Consider the following 19,137-nt stretch of genomic DNA (forward strand, 5'->3'; position numbering starts at 1 on the left):
TCTTGTAAAAATAGGCTCTTTCCCCTCTTCTTTCATTTCTTTCAGATACAGACTTAACAGAAACATTCCTGAATAAAAAGGAACCAATAGTGGCTGTTTCTTAACATTTACAAGTTCATTCTGCAACCTTATTTGATTGATTTTTATTTACTACACATTCCAAATTTTAAAAAAATACTGTTTATCAGAAAATAATATGACTTGTTCATTAAATATTACTTTAGGAACAGGTAGATGGTTCAGGAGATAGACCACTGGCCCTGAAATCATGAGGTCCTGAGTTCAAAATTGACTTCAGACACAGGATACCTACTAGCTGTGTAACCCTGAAGAAGTCGCATAACCCCAATTGCCTCAAAAAAACCCAAACAAACAAACAAAGAAATAGTAATTTAATCTCATTCTACCAATTTTCTTTTCTTTTGAGAGCCCTAATAAGGTATAAGAAAAAGACAAAAACCTTGTCTATTTTTTCTAAGGAAAGGCTTTCATGTTCAAGGAATTACATAAAAAAAGAACAAACCCTCCTTGGGAGTAGAAGAGCTTGGCTTCGAATTCAAAGGGAGCTTAAACCATATCTTCAGGTCGGATGTGTGCCAATATATTTGTGGAATAGAGAAAATCTAGGAGACTAAGATGAGTACAGAAACCAGGTGTTGGGAAAAAAAAAAAAGATGCAAATGGGAATTGGTACTAGAATAAGAGGTAAATTCAGAGATTTTAAGTGCAGGCTATTTGTAGGTCTCCATTTGTCTGGTTAGAGACCATTTTTAATGATACCTAATATCCTGTCTGAGCTACACATCTTCAAGGAATGGCCTATACCTTGCCCTTGAAGAATTTAGTCTAAGCCAGAAGATAAGATACACCTAAAATAATTATGACAAACTGCCCACTTATGTAATAAAGTCATTAAGTATTGTGGGAGATAAAATAAATGAATGGCTTCAAGTAGGATATATTACCTGGGTCTTAAACAATGAGGAGAATTTGAATCCCACAAAACTTAAAACATCACACTTTTTGTAGTTAATAACACAAAATATTAGTATAAACAAAACTTTAGTGGAAATCAAACAATAGAAGCCATTTATTTCTAGAGATGAAAGCCATATCAAAGGGCATTACAGATACTTAAAGACAAGTAAAGCCCATAAATCTTTAGATTCTAAGAGGTTAGAATGCTTTTCTGATTAAGGCCACTGCTATCATCTATTTGCAGAGACACTTTTGATTAGAAATTCTTTTTGAAGGGAAGGTTACCAAAGATCAGAGCTTACCTTATAACTATTTGGAAGTTGAAAACAGAACAAGCATAGCGGCCAGCTGACCTCTTCTTGTTGATGTGGCTTACCTGGCAGTCCTACAAAAGAGCACATGTCAGAAGCTGGATTGATCTCTGGCAATTGTTCAGCAATCAATGACAGTATCAATATTTTGGTTAATGTTCACTTTGAAAAAGCCCCTTTGCTAAGGTGACAATAAATTCTATTTAAGAGATTTATTCCTTTTCAATATTTGGCCCTGTACCAAAAATGTTGGGAAGTTAGCTGAGAAATTGGGATGCTAATAAAATGAATGTAATAGGTGGAAGTGGTATTCTAACACAGCTCAAGTTATAGCAAGAAATCGACATATAATTTTGTTGTGGCTATTAGACCAAAAGTTCTTTATATTATTGTGTCTTGGACCCCTTTGAAAATTCAATAGAGCCTATAATCATCTTCTCATAATAATGCTTTCAAATGTATGAATTAAATTAGGATTCAAAGAAAGCCAATTGTAACATATTTAAATACAATTGTCAAAATCTATTTTTAAAAGCCAAGAACTCCTGTGATAGATACAAATTAGGAAAGTTAATTGGTATCAGGGATAAGATAGGATTCATTACATACTTGAGGAGGATTCTGGGAAGATGGTAGAGTAGGTCAGAAAATTCCAAGGTCTCAAGATTTCCCCCACAAACAAAATTATGCCTTCAGGCAAACATAGTTGGGTGAAAAACAAATAAGATGGGGCAGAACAGGGGACCTCCTGGAACAACCTGAGAAGACCTAAAGAAAGACCCTAGGACTGGAAGTTTAACTCATATAAAGTGTAAACTCTTATAAGTTAGCTCTGTAGAAATAGGCAGCAGAGAATCTGGGTACAGGGGTAGTAGACTCAGCCTGACCCAAAGGAACTTTCACCTTCCAGAGAATGTTGAGAATTGGGAGTTTGAGTCCTGGGAGAGTAAAGGAACTTCAACTGATTAAGGATGCCAGGCTCAGCTGTGCTAAAGACTCAGTCCTGAGGAAGAAGGAACCAGCACACCTGGTGAGTGCAGAAACATTGGATAATCTGAAAGTTGTAACAAAAAAAAAAAAATAGAACCTTGACATAATAATGAAAGAAAATTAATGTAAAAGAGCCAACATCAAAAACTAATATCAAGGGACTTAACAAGGACAAATTGTTCATGTTTTTCACATGGAAATATATACCATAAGTTTAAAATTGACATCAGAAATAGGATAGTTCAAAAGAAAAATTGGGGCAGAGCTGAGTATGCTCTGACTCTAAAATGCAAAAGGAAAAGGTAAAAATAGCAATTATGCTATATGAATGAGGTACAAAGGAAGAACCAACCCAGAGGCATTGTGGTGGAGGAAGATTGATAATTCTGAAAATCTATTCATATCCAGAATGGGTAAAATAGGGAACTATGTGGCATTCATATATACCACGAAGGTTATAAGATCCTCTAAATCATAAAGAAATAAGAGGGGAGGGAATAGAATAAGGTGCAATATAATAGAGTGTATAGATTTATGGTAGTAAGACAAAATGTGTAGATTCCTGGGGAAAGGGATAAAGAGGGAGGGAAAAGTTGAGGAGAGAAGATAAGGGAGAGATCCATGGGTGGGGAGAGGTTAAGGAATAGTAGGGCATGTTAATTAATAAAATTAAAGTAGAAGAGTTATCAGGAATAGGAAATAAGAGATATATACAAACATCATATCATGGATCAAATGTAGAATTCGTGAGAAAAATAATAATAAATGGAGCCTGTAATCATTGATCTCAGAGTCAAACTTAAAGATTCAATCAAGAAAAACATACTTCACAGCAGGAGATCTGGGAAAGAATCAAACAGATCTGATCCACTGGATGAGACAGAATATCTATTGCTGTAAATAATTAACTTATGGAAGTTTCTCTGGACATGCTGGGGACTTTTATCCTCAAAACACTAGAATTACTTAGTTGCCTTCATTTTAGAAGTTCTTCCCCTTCTTTGTCAGATTCACTCCCTATGGAGCATAGTGATTGCATTAATTTATTAGCAAAAATTCTTGCTTTCTTTGCCCAGAGTGAGGACCTCATCTCGTGATTATACTGAAGGCACTATAGATAGGTTCTTGTACTCACAATATCTGATAATCTTTTGGAGTGGGGAGGAGAGAACAGGTTGTCAAGGAGACTTGTTCTCTGTGAATCTAAGAATTCATTCTTTAGACTTGACCTGGGTCAAGAACAAAGTCTAAACTCAAGTGATGCTTGTAGTAAATATCTTTCAGACTACAAAAATATTCTATTTTTTCCTAAATATAGGAAATGTATGACCTCATACAAGTAAGTCACTTGTTCAGTGATGGAAAACTGAGAAACAAAAGGGCTAAATATCTTTAGAAGGAGACAATAAAAGACAGAATTCTTGAAGAGGTTTTGTATTGCTTTTTCCTCTTACAAGTCAGAATTATGAAATGAAACAATAGAAATGTAATGTAATATAACTCCTATGGGAGAAGAATTTTGAATCTTTATCATATACAATATTCATATCAGATGCCCTTCCCATTTGTAGATAAATGAATGACTAAGAAAGAAGTATTATAATTGTTTGTTAGAATTTTGCTTATGTTGTTTTGTGAGCTATTCAATAATGAATAAATTAATTGACAAACATTTATTGTCTTCTATGTATCAGGCACCATTCTCGAACTCTATTTTCTAGAAAGAAAATTCAACACCTAGGCAATTTATTTGCATCTATTAGCAAGATGAGAAGTATATTGCCTGCTAAGGAAAAGTAAAGGTATAAGTGATTTTAAAAGCAACCTTCTTTGAAGAACTGGAAAATATGCAAAGAAATATATGGGAACAGATAAGGCCATATTGCAGAACCTTGTAGTTCTGCAATGTTTCCTCACTGAAACCTTGTAAGTTAAATATTGAGATGATAATATCCATTTTGCAAAAGAGAAATTTAAGGTCACAAATAGTAATCTTGAAATAGGATTCAAACTCAGACCTCTTATCTAAAAGTCTAGCATATTTTTCTACTATCATCCATTTACAATTTATACTGTTTGATTTGTTTTTAACTTCTGGAAAAGGTCTCCTTAAATCTCCTCAGCAGGAGATTTAATGAAGTGGTCTAATAAATTATTTGTTTTAGAAGAAAGATTTTGATTTTTTTTTCTAACTGCTCATATTGAGAAACAGGTTGGCAGGTAGGGAAAGAGTAGAACCTGGCTGGTTTGTAACTAGTCATCTCATAAGCAGATAAGACAACTTATTGTCAAAAAAAAAGGAAGATAATTTACACTTAACAGGAGAATTTCCAAGACAGTTATAAAGGAATGCCAGTTTTTCCAGAAATCAAATAAATATGGAAACCAACAGAGTTATTACAGGACAATCCAGAAAATAACAATTTTATGCTCAGGTATTGCCACCAATTATACATAAAATATAAACTTCTCAATTTTAGAGAAAAGTATGTACCTTAATGACAACTTATTAGACTTAGTCATCTAAGAATCTGGGTTCAAGTCTCAGCTTTCATACTTCTTCCCTACATGATCATTGGAAATTTTTTCCCCCTTTGTATCATCTTGTTTATTACCTCTGTAAATGGGAGGTAGAGATTAGATTGGAGCTATCAAAACTATGGCCAGGAGCTGCTAACAACACAGCTGATTGCTGTCTGAATAAAATTCAAATGCAATTGGGAAAATATTTAACAAAATAAATAAAAACACAATAAAATATTGCTCATGTTACATTTTAAAATGAATTCATTATATAGCCTGCAGGAAACCTTACGTGTGAATTAGTGGCCCACTTCTAGTTGACTTTGATGAATTAGATTTTCTTTATGGAGTCTTTTATGTCTTAGCATCTCTCTCTCTCTCTCTCTCTCTCTTTCTCTCTCTCTCTCTCTCTCTCTCTCTCTCTCTCTCTCTCTCTCTCTCTTTTTTTTTCTCTCTGTCTCTCTCTTACTCTGTGTATGTGTATATGTGTGTCTTTGTCTCTCCGTGTCTCTCTCTCTCTCTCTCTCTCTCTCTCTCTCTCTCTCTCTCTCTCTCTCTCTCTCTCTCTCTCTCTCTCTCTCTCTCTCTCTCTCTCTCTTATCTAAATAAAGGAAGAGCTCTTATTTAAGGTAAAAGAAATAACCCAAGTAAAGATACAGATATTCTGAGGTTATAGATTAGTAGAATTAGATGGCAAAGATGGACAAACAGATGGTGGCAGAGCAGAAAGGAGAAAAAACATATAATACATCATTCCATCCTAAGGAAGAGTCAGGATTCCTACTCTGTAGAACTCTTTGAAGGACTCACAAGAAATAAAAGGTAAGAATGTAGCTCATAGCTGGTAAGAAGTACTGAATTTGAACTCAGAAGTCCCAGGGCCTCAAGGGAAGGTGGCTGGTTAGTGGTCTGGCCAAGTCATGCTTATTACACTTAGAGTTCTGAGTTGGTAGTTCACCTCCTGTGCTGAGAATTAAAGCCTCATAGCTAGCCTATGGAGACATGTGGCCTCAGTTTTTGACTTATGCTTGGATTCTGCCTCCTTCTGGTTTGCCCAGATATCATCTTATGCTGGGCTGTGTACTCCTTTTACCCAATGATATATACCTTTCCTATTCTTCTAAGTTATTTTGGGCTGAAAATTTATTCCACTCCATCTTTTTTTGAATTCCATGCTTCCAAAATTCTTTTAGAAGTGTGATTTAATGTTGTTTTGAGGAATACTGGAGAGATCAGGCAATTTCCTGCCTTTTTCCGCCATCTTGGCTCCACTTTCAAAAATTTTTTTAAAGAAATAACTTTAAAACTAAATAAATTCTGACAAATTTACAAGAACTGGCTGATGGTGGAAAAGACAGAAATAGTAATACATATTCAGATTTGTATAGTATTTTTCCCATAAGATTTCTAAACTTTATCATTATTCTCATTTTACAGAGAACAAAGAGATTTTAGAGGTTAAGTAACTTAAACATGATAACAAAGCTAGGAAATGTCCAAGATGATATTTATATTCAGGTTCCTCTGATGTGAAGTTCAGCATGATATCCCTTTTGTAATATTGACCCTCAGTGTGCATACTATGAAAAAAAATGACTAATAACATTTTAGGAAAAAGTAATACTAGACATAATCATATATATATATATATATATATATATATATATATATATACACATATATGTATGTACCTTGAAAGGAAAAGAAGAGTTTTAAATAATGGAATTTAAACATTTAATTACAAAACAATTATGACTACACAGGTATATGAGAATTTTATATTTTGCAATAACATATGAATAATTGAAGAAGAGTTACATAGTTAAGGATCAGATTAAAAAATAAAAGAACAGCATGAATTTGTGGGAAGAATGCCAGCAATAAATTCCAGGATAAATTGAGACCTGATAAATAAAGCTGAAACTGTAAATGGTCTTTTAAACTATATTCAAAGCAAGAAATGATTGTCTACTACTTAGAGAAGATGCACATTGACTAATGATAGAAAGAGGGCAGCTGTTAATGGGAGAGATGTTGAGCTCTCATTCTTCTTAATCTCTTTATAGCATTCAAATCACATGATCACCCATGTATATTATCCCAAATGACCTCAGTTACTATCTATTCACAGATCAGTTTAACTATTCTGAAAGAATAGACAGATGAATTAGTGAAAGCCACAAAAGTCAATTCAAATAACTCCATCAAAGAGAAGGATAAAAATTACCATCATTCTAAATCATTAAAGGAGAATTATTTGTAAAAGAAGCCACAATACATCTGTTGTATACATATAGGGATTATAGATTATAGATATAGAGAAAGGGACCACTAAAATCATCTAATCCAAATGTCTGACCTTGTAAATGAAGATACTGAGATTAAAAGAAGTCCAGATCCTTCTGGTAATAACTATCAGAGCCAGGACCTGAAGAATACACTCTTCCCAGTAGAATACATCAGCTTTAATCAATCCAACCAAGAGTGAAAAGACAGGTGAGTTTCAGCAACCTTAGGCATATTGTCCAAGCTCTACTTTAAACTTCTGCATCCATCAAGTATGATAAACATTTTCCTATAAATTGTGCATTAAACAAGATGCTGTATTAGAATCATATTAAATGTTAGAGATAAAAAGTCCACGATAAAATAATCTGTGCCATCACAGATTTTGTATAATGCTTCCTCAAATCTTCCTTCTCAAACTAGACCTATTAGAAACATGTTAGTTAACTTTGATTATATGAATACTTTATCTCCTCTAATGGACTAAAAGTTTTTGAAAAGCAGGGATTGTTCTATTGTCAATTTTTATAAAAAGGCCCTCAGACTAATTCTGTAATAAATATTTATCTTAATAAATTTAGGGCTTCAGGAATCAGAAACAAAACCATACTTATTTTAAGCGAATGATAGAATTTATTAAATGGTACATAAAACATAAGCCCAAAAGTTATAAACATGTGTAGTCTCTAACATACTGCCATTTTAAGTCCCTGCTTTAGTACAAGTCAAGGAAATGAAAACACAGGAATGGTTAGTTGACTCCCAGACAACTGGTTCAGCTCAGGCCACTTACTAACTTTCTGAAAAGCCCACACATATTAGAGATCTATAAGATTTTATTGAAGCAAACAAATGGAGCAAAAGGCTACAATCTAGAGAGAAAAATGCTTAGCCAAATTTGAATCATTAGTGTCTCAGGAAAAGATAAATACAAGGACTGGTAGAATTCATTCAGAGTCATAACTAGCTTGTACTCATGGGTATTCAATCAATAATTCTAGCTGTTACTATTTGCATATCGTCATCACCCTCTCTCCTTAATTTTTATGAAGGGATCTGACCTTATAGCCTGAATCATAATCTGATGAATGTTTGCTTAATTGAATTTAGGATAATTAAATGCAGCAAATTAATTGCTTGGATTAAAATCATTCTATGAAGACAATGAACTCTATGTTTTTCCTTTGGAAGACACTCCAGATTCTTTATTTAGAAGATGCTGATAGACCTCAATCAATAATTTATTTTTCTGCAAAAACTTTAGTCTAACTGTCTAAAAAGGTTTATTAGAAGATAAATGGAAATTTGAGGTTTTATTTATGTCAGAAAAATCACAAGAAATGATTCTTTTTTTCCAGTAGTTTAAGAATAAAACTTTTTGTTGGGTTTTAAAGCTGAAAGTTTAATGGTGATTGTAAAATTAAAGCAAAGAAATTATCTCATCTACAAAGGTAGAAATGTAAGGCTGTCCATGTTTGGTTTGAGAAATGAAATGGCTTGCCCAGATTAACAGAGGAAGAAGTAAGTAGTCTAAATAGTCCCATCTCAGAAAAAGAAATAGACCAAGCTATTAACCAACTTCCTAAGAAAAAGTCCCCAGGACCAGATGGATTTACAGGTGAATTCTACCAAACATTTAAAGAACAACTAACTCCAATGCTATGTAAATTATTTGAAAAAATAGGGATTGAAGGAGTCCTACCAAATTCCTTCTATGACACAGACATGGTACTGATACCTAAACCAGGTAGATCGAAAACTGAGAAAGAAAACTATAGACCAATTTCCTTAATGAATATTGATGCTAAAATCTTAAATAAGATATTAGCAAATAGACTTCAGAAAATCATCCCCAGGATAATACACTATGACCAAGTGGGATTTATATCAGGAATGCAGGGCTGGTTTAATATTAGGAAAACTATTAGTATAATTGACCATATTAATAATCAAATTAATAAAAACCATATGATCATCTCAATAGATGCAGAAAAGGCATTTGATAAAATCCAACATCCATTCCTACTAAAAACGCTTGAGAGTATAGGAATAAATGGACTATTCCTTAAAATAATAAGGAGCATATATTTAAAACCTTCAGTAAACATCATATGTAATGGTGATAAACTAGAACCTTTCCCTGTAAGATCAGGAGTGAAACAAGGTTGCCCACTATCACCATTACTATTCAATATAGTACTAGAAACTCTAGCATTGGCAATAAGAGCCGAGAAAGAGATCCAAGGAATTAGAGTAGGAAATGAAGAAATCAAATTGTCACTTTTCGCAGATGACATGATGGTATACTTAGAGAACCCCAAAGACTCTGCTAAAAAGCTATTAGAAATAATTCAGAATTTTAGCAAAGTCGCAGGATACAAAATAAATCCACATAAATCCTCAGGATTTTTATACATTACCAACACAATCCAACAGCAAGAGATACAAAGAGAAATTCCATTCAAAATAACAGTCGATAGTATCAAATATTTGGGAATATATCTACCAAAGGAGAGTCAGGAATTATATGAGCAAAATTACAAAACACTTGCCACAAAAATAAAGTCAGATTTAAATAATTGGAAAGACATTCAATGTTCTTGGATAGGCCGAGCGAATATAATAAAGATGACAATACTCCCCAAACTAATCTATTTATTTAGTGCTATACCAATCAGACTCCCAAGAAACTATTTTAATGACCTAGAAAAAATAACAACAAAATTCATATGGAAGAATAAAAGGTCGAGAATTGCAAGGGAACTAATGAAAAAAAAAGTCAGAGGAAGGTGGTCTAAGTGTACCTGATTTAAAGCTATATTATAAAGCAACAGTCACCAAAACCATTTGGTATTGGCTAAGAAATAGACTAGTTGATCAGTGGCATAGGTTAGGTTCACAGGACAAGATAGTGAATAAAAATAGCAATCTAATCTTTGACAAACCCAAAGATCCCAAATTTTGGGATAAGAATTCATTATTTGACAAAAACTGCTGGGAAAACTGGAAATTAGTATGGCAGAAACTAGGCATGGACCCACATTTAACACCACATACTAAGATTAGATCAAAATGGGTCCAAGATTTAGGCATAAAGAATGAAATCATAAATAAATTGGAGGAACAAGGGATGGTTTACCTCTCAGACTTGTGGAGGAGGAAGGAGTTTGTGTCCAAGGGAGAACTAGAGACCATTATTGATCACAAAATAGAACATTTTGATTACACCAAATTAAAAAGTTTCTGCACAAACAAAACTAATGCAAACAAGATTAGAAGGGAAGTAACAAATTGGGAAAAAATTTTTACAGTTAAAGGTTCTGATAAAGGCCTCATCTCCAAAATATACAGAGAATTGACTTTAATTTATAAGAAATCAAGCCATTCTCCAATTGATAAATGGTCAAAGGATATGAACAGACAATTTTCAGATGATGAAATTAAAACTATTTCCACTCATATGAAAGAGTGTTCCAAATCACTATTGATCAGAGAAATGCAAATTAAGACAACTCTGAGGTATCATTACACACCTGTCAGATTGGCTAAGATGACAGGAACAAATAACGATGAATGTTGGAGGGGCTGTGGGAAAACTGGGACATTGATGCATTGTTGGTGGAGTTGTGAAAGAATCCAACCATTCTGGAGAGCAATCTGGAATTATGCCCAAAAAGTTATCAAAATGTGCATACCCTTTGACCCAGCCATACTACTACTGGGCTTATACCCCAAGGAACTACTAGAGAAGGGAAAGGGTCCTGTATGTGCCAAAATGTTTGTGGCAGCCCTTTTCATAGTGGCTAGAAGCTGGAAGATGAATGGATGTCCATCAATTGGAGAATGGTTGGGTAAACTATGGTATATGAATGTTATGGAATATTATTGTTCTATAAGAAATGACCAACAGGAGAAATACAGAGAGGCTTGGAGAGACTTACATCAACTGATGCTGAGTGAAACAAGCAGAACCAGAAGATCATTATACACTTCAACAATGATAATGTACGAGGATGTATGCTGATGGAAGTGGATTTCTTCAACATAGAGAAGAGCTAATCCAATTCCAATTGATTAATGATGGACAGAACCAGCTACATCCAGAAAAGGAACACTGGGAAATGAATGTAAACTGTTATTTTTACCTTCTGAATCCAATTCTTCATGTGCAACAAAAAATTCGTTCTACACACATATATTGTATCTAAATTATACTGTAATATATTTAGCATATATAAGACTGCTTGCCATCTGGGGGAGGGGGTTGGGGGAGGAAGGGAAAAAATCTGAATAGAAGTAAGTGCAAGGGATAATGTTGTAAAAAATTACCCATGCATATGTACTGTCAAAAAATGTTATAATTATAAAATAAAATAAAAAATTAAAAAAAAATTCATGTAACAAAAGTACACGATAATACAGGAATAAGTATAATAACCAAAACCAAAAACCATTTTCAATTTGCACTTCTATGTCAATTTAAGAAACAACCATACAAACCTTGTACTGGTCTGCTAATTGTTTTTTTGAAGTCTAGTGTTGGTTTTCTTGAAAAGCCAGCTCGGAAATCAATGGTACTTAAGCCAGTAATGCGAACTGAATGTCTTCCATTGCTAGATGTCTGAAAAACATTGAAAGATATACCATATCAACAGTTACTACTAATTATTTATAAAATATTAAAGCAATGAGTGTGGCTTCAAAAACAGAAATGTTCCATCATAACACCAAATATAGGAGGCTTCACTTTTACTAAGCACTCAATGTTTAAGTTTACAGGCATTGAGAACAGAAGACACAGGCATGTGCAACAACACATACATAAAAACCTATTCTCAATGCTAGTAAACTTACACACATATGTATATATCCATGTATGTATATTTATATGTACAGATACATGTTTGTACAATATATACACATGTTCCTCTTCCCAGTGCCTGATATATTTACCTGAGTTATACTTTTAAAAATAAAATTTTGGTAAAAAATGAAAAAAAAAAAAAAAAAGAAATGAAATGAAGAAATTGAATGTGGGCATCTAGAGGGCAGAGTTTTATTGGGTGTTTTTTCACAGATTTGATTGGGGGAATTTGTTTTTGTTGCATTTGTTGTTTTATCAATAAATTAATTTTTAATTTAATCTGATGGGGCATTTGATAGCTAATGTATAATAAGTGATATTTTTCTTCTGTACATAAAATTTGCAGTTGTTGGAACTTGAAATCCAGCTACTTTCTGTAAGGAGTCTGTAGACTTTTTAAAAACAAATATATAATGTTTTAATATGGTTTCTGACCCACTGTGAATGCTGGGGTTCAAAATTCCCCAAAGATGGACATGGAAAATATTTGAAAAAATATATTGTCACAGAATTGCAGAAATAGTGGAATGGCTAGTGATACTGTACTAGAGTCACAAATAACCCAGAATATTAACAGTTGCCATTACATATAGCAGAAAGAACAATTAGATCTATATTGAAGGTTCTCTCTGTGAACTGTTAATAACTGAACTTTCTGAGCATCCCACAATCAGTAGTATATGTATACATGTATGTATATATACAGATACTACATTCACATATACACATGCAGGTATATGTATGCAATGTATGTAATGCATGTGCCCACATATGTACATATTTATCTCTTGCCATTTGTCACATGTACATATACACTTGTATCTGTACTCCTCTATCACCTTAGTCTGGTGCCCTGACCAGACTTTCTCAAGAGACACTCCTCAATGAAGAGCTTACTCTCAGCAAGACTCAAATCTCTAAGTACCACTGATGGGTCAAACACGGGAAATAGAGAAATCTGGAAATAGAGAGTCCTATGGATTCTTAAAAAAAATGTGCCTGTGGAAACATAGAGATACAGATACAGATGCAGAGCAATACTAGTTTGACTTCCTGTCCAAAAACCATCAGGGTTTGCAGACTTTTTAATAATATTCCTGCTGTAGTGGGGGCAATATCTTAATCCCTGTCCTATTTGGTTAGGCTGGTTTTGTTTTTTTTGTTTTTTGTTTATTTTATTTTTTTCCTTAAAAGGCATTAACATTATCCTTGAGATTGAATTACCTCAAGAGAATAAGGCTCAGGCTGTTGAGCCAGCTTGCTGGTCTCTGAGTAAAAGAAACAGACATGATACAAGGAAACTTATTCATCAGACTTTTGACCACATAAGAGTAGCACAAACATTTCCAAGAAATTTTATTCAATTTAATGTTTCATTCTCAATCCAGGTCCTTCACTCTTCTCTGATTGTCCTTTTCTTGCTCCACCTTTCATTAATTGTTATTTAGACCACAAGTATATATTTTTATTTCAAATTGAACCTCAAGCTATCAAACCAGCCTAGACCAGGTTTGTCTTATAATATATACATTATATACATATGCCAGTGATATGAGGTAAGGAGGGTACCTCACTCTTCATGGCTGATTAGAATGCTTTATATTGGTCTTTTTTACATCTCCTGTGTCTGAAATAATGGAAATTGGACTTCATTTGGGTCCACAAAATATGGGCTTGAATTTCAGCTTGATCACTTACTATCTGTCTCTATGAATTCAGGAAAATAATTTCAACCCTATAAACTTGTGGAATTTAGAATACCAGAATCACCTACCTATTATGGTCACCATGAGGATGAATGGTAATTTGTGTTGAGATTAGGTATGAGGCAGATGGAAGAGAACTGACTCTGGGTTCTGGTGTGTTTTACTTTGCATGAGTGCTAAGCCTGGAATCACAAAGTCTCATTTACCTGAGAGCAAATCTGGCCTCAAGACATTTATTAGCTGTGTGACCCTAGGCGAATCACTTAATCTTCTTTCCCCCAGTTCCTCATAGATAAAATGGGCCAGAGAGGAAAATAGCAAACCACTCTTATCTTTATTAAGACAAGACTAAAGAAGGTCACAAAGAGTTTGACATAATGGAAATAACTAAAAAAAATTACAAAAATGGGACAGTGAAAAGAGAATTGGTTCTGTAATTAAAGTACTTGCTAGGTTCAAATTCTTTTTTTTATTCTTTTCATTTCCTACCTTATTTTTCCAGTGACATATAAAAACATTTTTTATCATTCATTTTTAAGACTTTGAATTCCAGATTCTTTCTCTTCCTTCTGCCCTACCTCATTGAGAAAGCAAACAATTCAACATGTGTAGCCATGCAAAACATTTCCATAGTAATTATGCTTTGAAAGAAAACATAGGCCAAAAAAACCCAAAACAAAACAAAACAAAACAAAAAAACTCAAGAAAAATAAAGCAGATACTAAAAAAAAAAAAAAAAAAAAAAATGCATGTGCTTCAGTACACATCCAGACACCATCAATTGCCTCCCACTATGAGTATGGATAACATTTTTCATCATAAAACCTCCAGAATTGTGTTGGATCATTGTGTTGCTGAGAATACCTAAATCATCCTTAGATCATATTCTTACAATATCACTGTTACTTTATACCCAGTACTTTTCACTTTATATAAGCTCATTAAAGTCTTTCTGGATAATTCTGAAATACTCATCAGTATTAATAGCACAATTGTATTCCATGATAATCATACATCATACTCATACATACCCCAATTGATAGGAGTCTCTAGGAGCTAATAAGTCAGGGCATTATGTGAGTAGGTATAATAAAGGCTTTTAAGATTACACATGGCTGTTCTTGAGTGTGCTACCGGTTATTAAACTATAGATTCAAGAGACCGTGGCCAGAGACCTTTGAAGGCCTCAGAGGAGGCGAGCCGGGTAGAGGCCAGTGGTCAAAGGTACTCTGTTGGGCATAGGGTAGACTAGTAATTGTAACTGCTAGGAGTGCATGTTACCACCAGAAGAGAACTGCTATAAATATTTATTTTCTTTGTAGTACTTCTAGTAATACTTCTAGAAGTATTACATCAAATAGTATGAATGATTTTTTTTAGCTCTTTGGGCATATTTCCAAATTGCTCCATAGATTGGTTGAATCAATTTACAACTCCACCAACAATGCATTAATGTCTCCTTTTTCTCACATCCCCTCCAACAGTTATCATTATCTTTTTTCTGACATCTTATCCAATCTAAGAGGTATGAAGTGATATCTCAGAGTTGTTTTAATTTGTATTTCTTTAAACAATAGTGATTTAGAGCATTTTTATATCAGTATAGATAGCTTTAATTTTATCACCTGAACAGTTTCTGTTCATATCCTTTGACCATTTATCAACTGGGAAATGACTTGTATTCTTATAAATTTGACACAGTTCTTTGTATATTTTAGAAATGAAATATTTATAAGAAACACTGATTATAAAGATTTTTCCCAGTTTTGTACTGCCCTTTTAATGTTGCTTTTGTTGGTTTGTTTGTGCAAAACCTTTTTAATTTAATGTAATCAAAGTTGTCCATTTTGTCTTTCATAATGTACTCTAGTTCTTCTTTGGTCATAAATTTCTTTCTTCTAAGATGTGATAGGTAAATTATCCCTTGTTATCCCTCTACTTCCTGTGTATTACTTTGTATCATCCTTTATGCCTAAATCATGCATACATTTTGACCTTATTTTGGTACAGAGTGTGAGATATAGGTCAATGCTGAGTTTCTGACATTTTCTAGTGTTTCCAAGCAATGTTTTTGTCAAATAGTGAGTTCTATTCCCAGAAACTAGAGGTTGGGCATTTATCAAATACTAAATGAGTATAAGTCTTGATTTTTTTGTTGTATGTATCTAACTATTCTATTGATTGACCATTCCATTTCTTCATCAGGACCAAATGATTTTGATGACTTTATATTATAGTTCTAGATTTGGTACTGCTAAGCAACTGTCCTTAATTTTTTTTTTTTGTTTTTTGTTTTGTTTTCATTAATTCCCTTGATATTCTTGACCTTTTGTTCCTCCAGATAAATTTTGTTACTATTGTTCTAGTTCTACAAAATATATTTGGCAGTTTAAGTGGTATGGCACTGAACAAGTAAATCAATTTAGGTAGAGTTGTCATTTTAATTATATTAATTTGGCCTACCCATGAGCAATTCATATTTTCCAGTTGTTTAGACCTGACTTTATTTGGGAACTTTTTTTTTAATTATTCCTTTACATTCAACTCTATCTATATATACTACTTCTAAGTGCCCCAATAATTAGAAAAGTTCTTATGAGTTAAAAGTAGCTTCTTCTCATGTAGGAATGTAAATAGATAAAGTTCCCTATAATTGTACTTTCCCAGTTATGTTTTTTTGCTTCTCTTGAGTCTTGAGAGAGAGTCAAATTTTCTATTCAGCTCTGCTCTTTTCATAAAGATGCTTGAAAGTCCTTTTTTTCATAAAATATTTATTTACCTTTTCCCCGGAAGGATTATACTCAGTTTTTCTGAGTAGGTGATTCTTGGTTATAAACCTAGTTCCCTTCTTCTCTGGAATATCATATTCATTCCAAAAACTCATATACTTTAATGAAGAAACTATTAAATCTTATCTTACCTTGCCTGTGCTTCTCCTATACTTTCATTGTTTTTTTTTTTTTTTTTTGGCATGCTTGCAATATTTTCTCCTTGACTTCAGAATTCTGGGATTTGGATATAATATTCCTTAGAGCTTGCATTTTGGGATCTCTTTCAATAGGTGATCAGTGGATTATTTTAATTTTATTTTACTTTCTGGTTCTAGAATGTCAGAGCAATTTTCTTGATAATTCCTTGAAAGATTATATATAGGCTGTTTTTATGATGATGGCTTTCAGGTAGTTCACTAATTTTTAAATTATATGTATTTTCCAGATAAATTATTTTTTTCCTATAAAGCCATTGGCTTCCATTTGCTCAATTTTAATTTTAAGGAATTATATATATATATATATATATATATATATATACATATATATGTGTGTACATATGCACATATAAAGTTGTTGATTTGTCCTTCATGACTTTCTTACATCACTCTCATTTTTTTTTTTCACTTTTTCCCTTTCTCTCCTTTTTTGAGTTTTTCCAATGCCTGAGAACAGTTCATTTTCTTGGAGGATTTGGATGTAGGAGCTTTGACTTTGCTATATTCTTCCATTGTGTGTTTTGATATTCCTTTTCACAATATTGACTTCCTTTGCTCAGAATTTTTTTCTATTATTTGCTCATTTTCCCAGCACATTACTTGACTATAACTCTTTGTTAAAGTTGGGCTCTGCTTCCAGGATAGAAGGTTAGATGCGGGCATAGCCCCATTTAAGATTCCTTGTTTGATCTACCTTTTGGACTGATCTTTGATTTACAGATCTGGTTAAAACCCCAAGGGGAGAGATCAGTACCTGAGCCAGTTTGGGCTTGTACCCAACTCCCAACTATCTGCTCAGGTTTCCCTAAAACAGTTTCTTCCTTATTGGAAAAACCCGCCAAAAATCTGGCCTTCCAGGAATCAACCTGAGCTCTGCCCATATGCTTCTTCAAGCAGATAAAAACAGCAAAGGTAGAATCATCTTTTGTCAGAAAGTTGAAAGATGCCAGCCCAGATGCTTTGCATCAGAGACTCTTTGTCCTACTGCTTTCGGTGTGTATCTTCCTCTATCTAATGCCTTTTACTAACCAGACTTTACCCTTGCTTCCAAACCTTTCAATAAACCTTGTTTTTACCCATACAGGTTTTCGGGCCTGTAAATTCATTTACAGGGGACTCTCGCCACCACTAGACCTGATTTAACTTTGTATCCTTGCGCCAAATCCTAAGGGGTTGCAGGGGAGCTCCATGTAACTCCCTGTACCCCGATCCTGCCACTAGACCTCAATTAATCCTATTGAGGTATATATCTCACCATTAGGTATTTATCTCAATTATTTGGTTCCTTGTTACCTCATCAGGTTCACTATCCCAAGCTTCAAGGATTTTATACAACTGTTTTTAGAGATCTGCTAGGGATCTGTAAGTTTTCCATTCTTCCAAACTGAAACGATCTAAGGAGGGGTGTTTACTCCCCTATTGGCCAGTGTACTGCTTGGTAAGTAACCACAAGCATTCTTTTTTACCCTGAAAATGTGAAGAGGGTCCCATCTCCACTGTGGAAGTACCACTCTTCCTTGCCCTGGGATTATCATCAAAGACCTGATTCAAGTATGGGCAATACAACAGAGTTATACCTGAGGGCTAGCAAAGAAACCTAGGACATGTCCTCTAATCAATTGTTTAGCCTCCTTACTGGCTGAGAATCCTTGAAGTAGCTGCCCCTGCTGCTGATTTAGTGGCTCCTGGGGCTGGTTCCTGGTTTGCTGAAGTCAGTGCTTTCCTGACATGCCCAGTGCTGGATTGTGCTCCATTCTCATCTGCCAGCCTTCTTAGTTATCTTGCGCTAAAACATTGTTTCCTCCCATCTTTTGGGGCTTCTGCTGCTCTAGAGCATGTTCAAAGCCATTATTTTAAGATACTAAGAAGGGGTGAGGGAGAGCTCAAGTGATGCCCTGCCTTCTCATGGCCATTTTGGCTCTACTTCCTGCTGGGCTCAAATTTTGACTCTTCTGTGTATTACTTTGTATGAATGTAGGAAATCATTTAATTTAACTTCAGTTTCCTTATCTGTAAGAGAAGAGGGTTGGATTTCTCTTTCAATTTTATATCTAAGTTCCTACATGAAAGAAATGCATAATTGTAAAAGCCTTCTCAAATGTCAGCAATCAATTCCTTATTACTATTAGTAACAATAGTAATATCATCACCAGACAATTCACTGAAGAGATTAACATTTAAATGATAGCTTCCTTTCTTTCAAATCAACTTCTTTTGTTGCTTGATTACCTTATTGCTGTCCAGTTGCAGAGTTTTTATCACAATTAGATGGGTGTTGATTCTCTACAAGGTAACAGGAATTGGAGGAGTTAGGAGACAGGCTGAAGTTCCATACACAGAAATGTATGGATCCTCACCACCATCATTTTAAAGCTAATAGTAGGGAAGGGGAAAAGAAAGAAAATAAATATTTATGTAATACCTACAACGGGTCAGGTAATGTGTTAAGTATTTATAAATATTAAGAAGGAAAGGCAAGGATGAACTTTT

General features: G+C 33.9%; 1 pseudogene; it reads right to left on the reverse strand.

The window, feature by feature from the left end:
* The window catches only part of LOC141543891 (actin-related protein 2/3 complex subunit 1A-like), a 29,870-nt pseudogene extending 12,117 nt beyond the window's left edge, over nucleotides 1-17,753 (reverse strand).
* Between the last annotated feature and the right edge of the window lie 1,384 nt (nucleotides 17,754-19,137).

The sequence above is a fragment of the Sminthopsis crassicaudata genome, chromosome 5, assembly GCF_048593235.1.
Source record: "Sminthopsis crassicaudata isolate SCR6 chromosome 5, ASM4859323v1, whole genome shotgun sequence".
In the NCBI taxonomy this organism is placed as follows: Eukaryota; Metazoa; Chordata; class Mammalia; order Dasyuromorphia; family Dasyuridae; genus Sminthopsis; species Sminthopsis crassicaudata.